This window comes from Musca vetustissima, unplaced genomic scaffold (genome assembly GCF_032173495.1).
Source record: "Musca vetustissima isolate MV318-11 ecotype Yass unplaced genomic scaffold, APGP_CSIRO_Mvet_v1 utg46471, whole genome shotgun sequence".
Taxonomy (NCBI): domain Eukaryota; kingdom Metazoa; phylum Arthropoda; class Insecta; order Diptera; family Muscidae; genus Musca; species Musca vetustissima.
In genome coordinates, this window is record NW_026889578.1 from 83,084 (window position 1) to 95,399 (window position 12,316).

General features: G+C 35.8%; 1 protein-coding gene across 1 annotated transcript in view; it reads left to right on the forward strand.

Annotated features, from left to right (window-relative positions):
- Nucleotides 1–218: 218 nt before the first annotated feature.
- Nucleotides 219–12,316, forward strand: part of LOC133337254 (octopamine receptor Oamb-like) — a gene marked incomplete at its 3' end in the record, with an annotated part of 44,487 nt that continues 32,389 nt past the window's right edge. The window contains exon 1 of the mRNA XM_061545501.1: nt 219–357. The remainder of the gene's footprint in view (nt 358–12,316) is intronic.

The window sequence follows — 12,316 nt, forward strand, 5'->3', positions numbered from 1 at the left end:
ACAACAACAACAACAGTGACAACAATAAGAATCTCGTCATCATCATCAACAGCAGCTGGTATTCGCTTAAGTCAACTACAACAACAACTACCGACCAACAAGCATATCAACAAGCATTTTTTGTGCACCCAATAACAGAACGCCAGCCAGCCCAACAGTTTCCTCGACAATTGAAGCGAAGAAACACCAGCTGGCGTAAAGCTGCAGCAGCAAACGGCAGCGTACGTGCCATAGAAACTTTCAAAAATGGATAAAAGTTTATATTTGAATTCGAATTTATCAGCATCAGCAGCAAAAGTTAAATGTTACCGTAATTCATGGTTACAGCAAACGAACACAAAACTACTGTTAACACTGGTAAGAACCATTTCCCCCACCTTCCTCGCTCATATGTGTAGTACATTTGTATTTATTTGTTTTATTATTTAGAAGAGTTAAGGATTTTCGGTTTGTGTGTGTGTTAATACGAATTTTATTAACTTGTTTGACGTTGGCTTTCTAACGAGTTGTTTACAATGTGATAATTGCAAGTTGCATAGTTATCATTATTAAGGGTTCCCCCAAATTAAAATTAGTGGCTGCTTTAATCTTTATTGAATGCAAAATACGTATGAAACTAATTGAAATTACCAGTCGGAATTGTCGACCCTCGATATGTAACGTATGTTGTCTAAATTTTTCACAGTTATTTCTGTCTGCAGAATTTGAGTCTATGTATCGGGATCAAGTTTAATAGAACAAGTAATAATCTGTCAGTCGGTGTGACCCCGCAGCCAATGACATACAGAGTATAGGTTTGTACACTTGTGGAGGTCTATTTTAAAATATGGCGAATATATTTGTCATTCCGTTTGTAACAAAAAATCCTGATCTTTCCACCTAATTCGTAGCCTACCAATCCATCAGCAGGCTCGATTTTATATGCCTTTTGAGCTGGAGCATCCTCATTCATTCGCACAACATGTCCTAGCCATACGACTGGCTATGTCGATGTTCGAGTATAGCTCGTGGTTCATTCGACGTCGACATTTACCGTCAACACAGATCGGCCCTTAGATCTTTCGGGGAATTTTTCTCTCAAACACACATCTGCTTTCGTAAGTACCCATATAACTACACGGGTAGTATCAGCGTATTGCAGAGTGTGAGTTGGGTCTGACGGGAGGTGGCCTTGTTCCTAAACAGTTTACTTAGACTATAGTTGCATCTGTGGGCCAATACTATTCTTCTCCGTATATATAATATCTGTGACTACCTCGAAGCTGTAGTTCTCAAGTTCCACAGTCCGAATCTACTAGACGTTTTGTGCGAGAAGACCAAGCTGATGAGCTCGCTGTTTACTGCCAGACCCACTTTGGCAAACATCTTCTCAATATGTCCAAAGGTGGTTGTTACCGCTCGCAATGTTACCGCTCATTATATCGATATCATCGGCATAGGCAAGTAACATGTGTTGTTTGGTGTACAGGGTGCCATTTCTGTTCACCTTTGCGTCCTGTATGACCTTTTTCAGCAGGATGTTAAAAATATCACACAACAAACTGTCATCTTGTCTGAATTCACGCTCGGTATTGAAGGGCTCCGATATATCCTTTACGACTTTAACTGCTGACTTTGTGCCACTTACAGTTATCCTGCATAGTCGTATTAATTTTGCAAGAATGCTGAACGCAGACATGGCGACGTATTTTTCGTGGGTCTTTTCCAGGATTTGTCGCAGAGTGAAGATCTGGTCAAAGGTTGATTTTCCAGGTCTGAATAATGTCATGGTCCAATAATGTCATTGACCATTGGCTTCAATCATTCACACAGCACGCTGGATAGCAATTTACAGGCGATGGGAAGGATACTTCTTCCTCTATATTTGGCACATACAACTATACAGGAGCACGGGACACAGGATGCTGATCGTTGGGTAGGAATGCATACCCAACGATCAGCATCCTGTGTCCCATCCTAGCCAAATTGAACTAATCAGCTGTTGCATGCTCCTGACCAGCATCTGACCAGTCTTGAATAGTTCGGCTGGTAACTCATCGGTTCCTGTTCCTTTATTACTCTTCAGTTGATTGATTGCTATTCTGGCCTCATCTTTGCTAGGTGGTATATACCGTCATCTCTTATTGGTTCTGGTGTATCTTCTTCACCGCCACTATTTGATACCATAAGCTTTTCAAAATGCTCCTTCCACATCCTCAACACGCTCTCTGTATCTGTTACCACGTTTCTCCTTTTGGTACCCAAGTGTTGATTTTGCTGCAGTTTGTAGGGAGTGGGCAATTCTTTCCCATGATGCTTATGGGAAAGAATTGCTCTCGTCAAGCAGGTGGATAAGTTGAGCGGAGTAGGCCTTTGTTACCTGTTGTGTTTGCAGATTTTCGACGTCGAGTTTCCGTGTTACATTAAATCGCACCTTTACTGCTACATTAAGACGAGTGTGAATCTTGGCTGCTACAAGGTATTGGTCCGAATCGATATTCGCTCCTCAGATCGATCGAACGTCTAGTGCACTGGATACAATTTGATTTCGATTTCGATGGCTATAAACAAATACACTACACCCATAAAGCTACTGATATTGAAAATAATGCATCACAAAAAATTATTTAAGTGAAATACTGGATAAATAAGTCCATGATTTCTCGAATTATAAGTTGATTCCATGCAACTATATCAGTACTGATAGTGCATCATGTACTGATCATCAAATTGTCATATCAGTAAAAATACCAATCAAAGATTTCAACGGAAGTGGTGAGAGGGTTATAATTGGATATAAACTCAAAAACAGAGCGTGTACGAGCTATGGTAGCAGGTCTATATGCCATTAAAAAATCCCTTTTATTTCTGAAAAGAATTGCAAATCCAGATTGGTTTTTCCTAAATCCCATATTGATTGGAATCCGACTCAAAGTGGACTTATTATGTTCTCAAATAAATTAAAGGTTAATATTAAGGGCTCAGCCACGAACAGTTTACCGTGAGAAAATCAAAAAAAAAAAAAAAAAAAAAATTAAAGGCTCATGCCACAGTATTTCAAGGGCACTGGTCAGCACGAAGGTTCAATAATAATATTAAGTTCTTATTCTTTTACTAAGTTTCTATGATACTCTATAGAGAGTGTCATATATAGCAAAATCATTGGGAAATTTATTGATTCAATGCCTGGTAGGTGTGATGCCGTAATGAAAATTAATGGTTATATTGTCGATTATTAGCAAAATTTATTTATTTTGCGTTGTGTTTTTGGCCGAAATTATATCTAATAAATAATGAAATATATTATCGTTGATACCCCTCACCACTATGGGTATATTAAACAGGACTATTAACATGAAAAATAAAATAAATCTACCTAACATTAGTCATCCGTTTCAACAATTTCATGAAGGTCTCCCATTCTATGCTCAATTTTGTAGGTTGTGCATAATTTGATGTCAATCTGACTAACATGAGGAGTTTGATGCCCAATTAACTTAAAATTGGGCGACAATATATAAGGAAGCTATACCAATATGAAGCGATTTAAACGAAACTTGTTCCTATCAGCCTATTGGTTCCTTGGTGCATCAATTACTTAATATCAATTTATAATAAAAGGGAGCTATATCTAAATCTCAACCGATTTTCACGAAACTAGGCACACATCATTCTGGACTAAATTTACATTAAATCAGGCGCAAATATATATGGGAGCTATATATATATACCTTGACTGATTTTCACGAAACTTTATGCCAAATTTCGTGCAAATCGAAGGATATATAGGGATTTTGGTGCACCATTCACATTAAATTAAACGAAAATATATATGGGAGCTATATATAAATATGGACCGATTTTCACGAAACTTGGCAGACATCACTCTAGGCTTAATTCAGTACGTTATGTCGAATTTCTTACAAATCGAAGGATATATAGGGACTTTGGTGCTCCATTTACATGAAATCGGACGAAAATATATATGGAAGCTATATCTTAATCTGAACCGATTTTTTCCAATATCAAAAGGGTTCGTCCTTGAGCCAAACAAACGAGTTGTGCCAAATTTCATCTTTTGTGCACCATTTACCTTAAATCGGAGGAAAATATATATGGGAGCTATATCAAAATCTAAACCGATTTTTCCCAATTTCAACAGGGTTCGTCCTTGAGCCAAACAAAATGCCAAATTTCATCTTTGTGCCAGCTAATTTCATCCAAATCGGATTATAAATGCGACCTGTAATTTGTTTACAATTTAACACTAACAGACGGACGGACGGACATGCACAAATCGACTCAGAAAGTGATTCTATGCATATTCTCAAAAGGAACTATGGGTCTATCTCGTTTCCTTTTGCCTGTTACAAACATATGCACAAGGACATAATACCCTGTACCACAGTGTGGTGAAGGGTATAAATATACAAAAAAGTAGCTATGAGTCAACATTGTTCTCTTCTGTTTTAATGCTATTTTGGAAAATTTTGGTATATTTTTACCGTAAATCGACATTTCGCAATATTAAAACTAGTCCAGTATATTATCAAAAATAACTCGACGATAAAGTTTTGATTACTTATCAAAAAATAATTTAACTTCATAACTACCTATCCTTCGAATAGTGTATAATATTATATAACTATAATAAACTTACTTACTTCCTTTCTATATGCACATGCTATAATCGAAGTTATTTTTCACGCTATACACTTCTTCAAAAAATATTCCCATTAAAGAATAACTAACATCAGCATCTATCAATCACAAGGTGTTGCACTGCTACTATAATATCATCAAATATGCTAACATTGCATCATAATACTTGAATCGGATTTCTTTTTCTTACTTATGTGATTCAAGGTGGCCTTGTTGTCTTTTCCTTTCTACTTTTGCTTAAGTAATCAAAAAATGATTTCTTTTTTCTCTTTCAATTTCTTCAAGTTGTTTGCGTTGTTAGTTTGTTATTGTTTGTTACGAAGGTATTCATAGTTTAGTTTACTCTTCTAACCCCGATGTTGACGACGATGACGATGATGATCACCACCAACCAGCCTGATGACAAATGATGCGCTTTAGTATTCTTTGAATAACTTCATTTTTCCTTGTCGCAACAGAGGTATAGAGTTCTATGTTTGGTTTGGAGAAAGGTACGGTGGTAATGGCAGGAGCAAAGCAAAAGTGAAAGGAATATTTAAAGTTTGAACAAAAAGTAAACATGAAAAAAGTGAAGAACAAGAGCGAAACAAATATAGTTGTGAACAAACTGAACTCTATATCTATGGAAAGCAAATACAAGTAAATTAAATTGCAATTTTCATAGATGGTTTGCCAGAGAGATAGAGCGAAAAAGAGAGTAATGAAATTCAAAGAACTTATGGTTTATTGAATGATGATAATTTAAATGGTTTCTGGGAATTGTTTATTAATTTTCAAATCTTTATTGTGGAAATGTTTTAAAGTGAGGATTTAATGGCGAAATTAGAAAAAAAAACGGTGGTAAAAAAATTACACTGTGACACAAAATATTGGTCTGGTGTGAATAATTCTTTGTGGTGATGAAAGCAGATATCAATATAGCTCCCATATATATTTTCGGCCGATATAGGCACCAAAGTCACTATATATATTTCAATTTGCACAATATTTGGCATAGAGTACTGAATTAGGTCCTGGATTATGTATGCTACTGCATTTTTATACCCTTCACCGCACTGTGGTACAGGGTATTGTTTTTGTGCATATGTTTGTAACAGACAAAAGGTTCCTTTTGAGAATATGCATAGAATCGCTTTTTGAGTCGATTTATGCATGTACGTCCTTCTGTCTGTGCGCACAGGTCACTTATTTAGCCCAAGGACGAACCCTATTGAAGTTGGTGAAAATCGGTTCAGATATCAATATAGCTCCCATATATATTTTCGGCCGATATAGGCACCAAAGTCCCTATATATATTTCAATTTGCACGATATTTGGCATAGAGTACTGAATTAGGTCCAGGATGATGTATTCTAAGTTTCGTGAAAATCGGTTCAGATTTAGATATAGCTCCCATATATAGTTTTGTCCGATTTTATGTAAGTGGTGCACCAAAGTCCCTAAATATCTTATGATTTGTACGAAATTTGGCATATGGTACTGAATTGAACCTAGAGTGATGTCTGCCATATTTCCTGAAAATCGGTCCAGATTTAGATATAGCTTCCATATATAGTTTCGTCCGATTTCATGTTAAGGGTGCACCAAAGTCCCTATATATCTTTTGATTTGCACGAAATTTGGCATAACGAACTGAATTGAGATTAGAGTGATGTCTGCCAAGTTTCGAGAAAATTGGTCCAGATTTAGTTATAGCTCCTATATAAAGTTTCGTCCGATTTCGTGTAAATGGTGCACCAAAGTACACATATATCTTTCGATTTGCACGAAATTGGGCATATCGTATCGAATTGAGTCTAGAATGAAGTATCCTAAGTTTCGAGAATATCGGTTCAGATTTAGATATAGGTCCCATATATATATTTTGGTCCGATTTTATGTAAATAGTGCACCAAAGTCCTTATATATTCTTCGATTTTTATACCTGTGGTACAGGGTATTATGTCTTTGTGCATATGTTTGTAACAGGCAAAAGGAAACGAGATAGACACATGGTTCCTTTTGAGAATATGTATAGAATCAATTTCTAAGTCGATTTACGCATGTCCGTCCATGTATTTTTGTAAACAAAGTACAGGTCACATTTATGATCCGATTTAGTTTCGTCCTATTAAATGTAAACGGTGCACCAAAGCCCCTATATATCTTTCAAAGTCCACGAAATTTCTCACAGCGTAATGACTTAGGTCTAGAATGATGTGTGTTAGGTTTCCTGAAAATCGGTTCAGATTTAGATATAGATCCCATATATATTTTCAGCCGATTTAAGGTAAATGGTTTAATAAAGTACCTTAATATCTTTCGATTTGCACGAAATTTGGCACAGCTTAATGAATTCGGTCTAGAATGATGTGTGTCAAGTTTCGTGAAAATCGATTCAGATTTTGATATAGCTTATATATCTGACCAAATGTAAAATTTAATATCGGCTGCAGAATGTTATGCTTATGGATCCAATTTAATTTTACTGGCCCTTTAAAAATGCGACGTCTGTTAGGATTCATCCGGTGAATATACCCAAAGTGGTGAAGGGTATCATATAGTCGTCCCCGTCTGACTTTACTACTTTCCTAACTGGTCAAAATTAAGTCCAGAATGATGTGTGTTAAGTTCCGAGAAAATCGGTTCAGATTTAGATATGGTTCCCATATATATTTTCGTCCGATTTTAGGCAAATGTGTGCGCCAAACTCCTTATGTTTTTCCGATTGACCCGCAATTTTGCACAACGTACCATATATATTTCGAACGGGTGTCTGATTGAGATTATATTTTTAACAGTGCGGCATACTGATTAGCGTGTATCAAATTTGCTATAAATCGATTTCCATAAATGTGTCCCATTGTACGCAAACGATTCTAAATCTGGGCGATTTAGGATAGGTTATAGAAAGGTGTATGTTTCTTCAAGGAAACATTGAAATTGAAATTGTTGTACAATATACATAAAGTGGTGAAGGGTATCACATAGTCGGCCCAGTCCGACTTTACTATTTTCCTTACTGGTTTTTATCTAAGCCTGTAATGACCAACACAAATTATCATCTGGTCTTCCTAACTATCAAATTTCCCCTCTAAATTATCTTTCATAATTGTCTAATCTCCTAAAGTATCCTATCATAATAATTCACATTTATAATTTACATTAAAGTAATAATTGTTTTTCATTCAAACTTTCCCCCATATACATATATATAAAGAAAGGAAAATATCATAATTTTTCTTAATGCCCAAGGCAACAAGCAATGAAGGGGACAACGACGACGACAGACAATTCAAATTCATTTCATATCTGTGGCAAAGTTTTATTTTTGTTTCCCATTTTTAAGGAAATACCAGTACACACATACCACAAAATTGTTCACTTCATACCCAGTTAACAGGCAGTCAGTCAGTCATTCGGCAGGGGCAGTCCGACTAGGCTAGCAGTAGCAATCAGTCCTTGGTCCTTTTTTTGAAAAATATATGTAGGCAAAAAATTGCTATGTGTGAATCTTCTATTTAAATATGAGAAATGAGAATTTTAATTAAAAATAATTTCAAGCATTTTGCACTTGAACGCTCGTTTTTGTTCGTTCGTTCGTCCATCCGTTCAACGGAAAAGGAAAATAAACTGGAATTTATATAATTCTCTTTTTTTGCTATCTTTAAATACGACTGCATAAGTTCTGTAGCATGCGAGTGCATTTTATATTGGACTAATAAATTATGCATTTGAATAACTTAGAAGTGCATTTGAAACACAAAAACAAAAATATAAAAACTTAACCAAATGAAAATGTTCAACTTTAGTAGGATTGTTGAGGGAGAAAAGTTATTTCCCTCTGTTTTTGGTTGTGGGATATGGTTTATGTAATGTGAAATATATGTTGGGGCTAAGAATACAGAATTTACATTGAGAAAATTTTGATTTGATGAATGATAATATTGGACACCTTTTAGATATATATTTAATAAAGAAAACAAGGGCCGTATGTTTTATACCCTTCACTTTCAATCGAACGAGATTTTTAAATGGGGTCTATGCCATGGTAAATTTATGCTAGGAATATTTAACAACAACTACCGATTAACGTACCGTTATATGGGAGCTACTCCGAAACTTGAGTCAATATTGATGAGAATTCAAAATACTAAATTACAGAAAATTTGATTAAAAACGTGCTCATATGGGAAGTACCGTTATATGGGGTCTATCCTACAAAGTTTAACTAATTTTCGTCCATGTTCTGCATTTCGAGTTTGCTCGAATGTGAAACATTTTCCCAAATTTGGTGTGCTCCATTCTGAATTCCCAAAAAAATATTGGGAATATAATTCGAGAACATATAGCCTTGTGGATTGAAAACGAAATGAGATCGTACGAGTTTTTCTGAGCACGTACAAATTGAAAAAGAACGTTGAAGTAATATTTAACATGTTTTTACAATATTTATTTAAAGAATACAGTATTTACATTAGTTTTTATAGTAAAATTAAAGAAAATAAAAAAGGGTTCCACCTGGTCTACATCTGTCCACAGGTTGCACACACTTTTTCTTCCAGGACTTTCATTACTCTCCACAATATTTTACACATTGTTGTGCGATCAACACTTATATTTAAATCATTTGCCACTACCCTCTGAAACCCACCAACAGCCAGAAATCTTAAGGTACCTTCTAACTGGAGGCTGTCGGAAATGGCACCCTTGTGTATGAAAGGACCCACTTCTCTCAAAATATCCATAAATGCTTATTTTAACACGTTCCAGTATCATTAGATTTTCTCTGGTAGAAACCAGGGCAATTAATATGCCAGCAGGCATATTTTTTCTTAATTTTGTTGTTAAACAAATTGCAAATTCCAATGAAACATATGTTTTTTTATTGAACACATTTCGTAACATATTGAACACAGCTATGCTTTCGAGCCGCACTTTCGCTCGAAATTGAGCACACCATTTTGCACAACATGGGAATTTAAAAACTCTCGGAACATGTCACATGGGCGTATGTCTGTATGTAATTTTGCAAGAGCAAACAAGCTGGACTTTGGAATGGCGGAGCATATGGGCCGGTTATATCCTCCCCAAAAATAGAATAACTGACTACAATACCCCAAATTGTCTTCGATTGCCAAGAGGCAATTTTCGATCACTGAAACATTCGATTTCAAAAAGCGACATTCGAAAGAGTACATGTCTGGCTCTGGCATGAACTAGGATAATTAATATTCCAAAAAAATAACAAAATGGCGGACATACGATAACTATGTAAGTACAGAATAACATGTTCAAATTTGGAACCGATTGAATTATTAGTTTTTGAGTTATCGAGCCTGTCATTTGTAAAAACCTTGGGTCATGTAAATAGTTGCTCGTAAGTTGAGTTAGATCGAACAGCAACAGCTTTTGCTCAATTTCCTATGCATAATAATGAGTTCAAACCAATTGCAATAACTTGAGCAAATTGAGATCAAACTTCTAATTGTTATTGAACGTCGTCAGGTGGAAGTGAATTAGAAGTAGTAGTAAATACTAATAATAAAATAGAAAATAGACGAAATATCTACATTTTTAGTACAAAACCAGTGAGCGGAGCAGTATAGTCGGACGGGGCCGACCATATGATACCCTACACAACTTCCATGAAAATATAACTCTTTCTAAGCTTGGGCAATATTTCGCGATATTTGCAACCTATTGACCGATATTTGTACCCTCTTGACGTCAACAAATATTACTAATTGCTTCTCCAGATTACCTTCACCGTGAGTTGGGTTGTGATATTCGACTTTCAATTGTGGCCTATAATAGATCGACTCGAAAAAAAAACAAAAAATTATGATTTCCGTCCACTTCATCCCAAAATTATTATCTGATCATCACCGAAAATTATAGGCGTTGTCCTTGACCATAACTGGAATCTCATGGAGAATTTCAAAGCGATCAGGGCTATATTCCCGCCCTCTAGTGTGATAATGAGTTACTAAATAATATATGAATACGTAAGCATCTGTAAATATTTAAGTGTAACTCCCACATCCGAGCACATACGACAAAATAATTGGTATTAATTTAAAGGTCAACCATACCTCTTGGATATACTATCAACTTCTCGGGTCTATGTCCTTCAGGAGTAAATATATACGCCATAGAATACAAATTTTGTCATTTTCCGCACAAAAGTTTGGGTCCATTTGACCCGCTAAATATTGACCAATCTTTATCAAAATAGGCATGTTTATTCTTTGGCCCGATCCCCTTCTCCATGCAAAAATTCGCGGTGTTTGGGTCATAATTGCGGCCTCTGGAGCGACCAGAAAAACCAACAAAAATAAAGTGTTTGGTCCATTTCATCCCCTAAATATTAACCGATCTTTTCCAAAAATAATAGGACATAGACCCGAGAAGTTGATAGTATATCCAAGAGGTGTAGTTGACCTTTAAATTAATACCAATTATTTTGTTGTATGTGCCCGGATGTGGGAGTTACACCTAAATATTTACAGGTATCTCCGTATTCGTATATTATTTAGTAACCCATTATCACTCTAGAGAGCGGAACTATAGCGCTGATCGCTTTGAAATGTTCCATGAGGTTCCAGTTATGGTCAAGGACAACGCTTATAATATTCGGTGAAGATCACATAATAATTTTGAAATGAAGTGGAACGAAAACTTAATTTTTGGTGTTATAGACCACAAATGAAAGCCGAACATCACAACACAACCCACGGTGAAGGGAATCTGGACAATAGCTGTACTGAATACTCGTAATATTCGGAAAATATGTCAGTGTAAGGAAGAGGTGCTGTTTACCTCTAATCGGGAAAGAGGGTGCAAATATCACGAAATATTGCCCAGGCTCGGAATATACATCCGCAGAAAATTTGAGTTCCGTGGTAGTTGTGTAGGGTATCGTATGGTCGGCCCCGTCCCACTATACTGCTCCACTCACTGGTTTTTTGATATTTATTTATTTTTTCACAAATATTCTGCTATTATGGTCAGTGGTGAAAAATCCAGCGCATTTGTTGGCAGTAGCGAGGGATCTAGGTCTAGGTGCTAAATATCTAATTGCTGATCCAGATCAAGTGCATCACAATAAGATAACAGGTAAATTCCTCTTATTTCAGTCGGGTACTGCAGTAATAATATTGAAGTAATATTTAACATGTTTTTACAATATTTATTTAAAAAATACAGTATTTACATTAGTTTTTATAGTAAAATTAAAGAAAATAAAAAAGGGTTCCTCCTGGTCTACAGCTGTCCACAGGTTGCACACACTTTGTCTTCCAGGACTTTCATTACTCTCCACAATATTTTACACATTGTTGTGCGATCAACACTTATATTTAAATCATTTGCCACTACCCTCTGAAACCCACCAACAGCCAGAAATCTTAAGGTACCTTCTAACTGGAGGCTGTCGGAAATGGCACCCTTGTGTATGAAAGGACCCACTTCTCTCAAAATATCCATAAATGCTTATTTTAACACGTTCCAGTATCATTAGATTTTCTCTGGTAGAAACCAGGGCAATTAATATGCCAGCAGGCATATTTTTTCTTAATTTTGTTGGTAAACAAATTGCAAATTCCAATGAAATATATGTTTTTTTATTGAACACAGCTATGCTTTCGAGCCGCACTTTCGTTCGAAATTGAGCACACCATTTTGCACAACAAA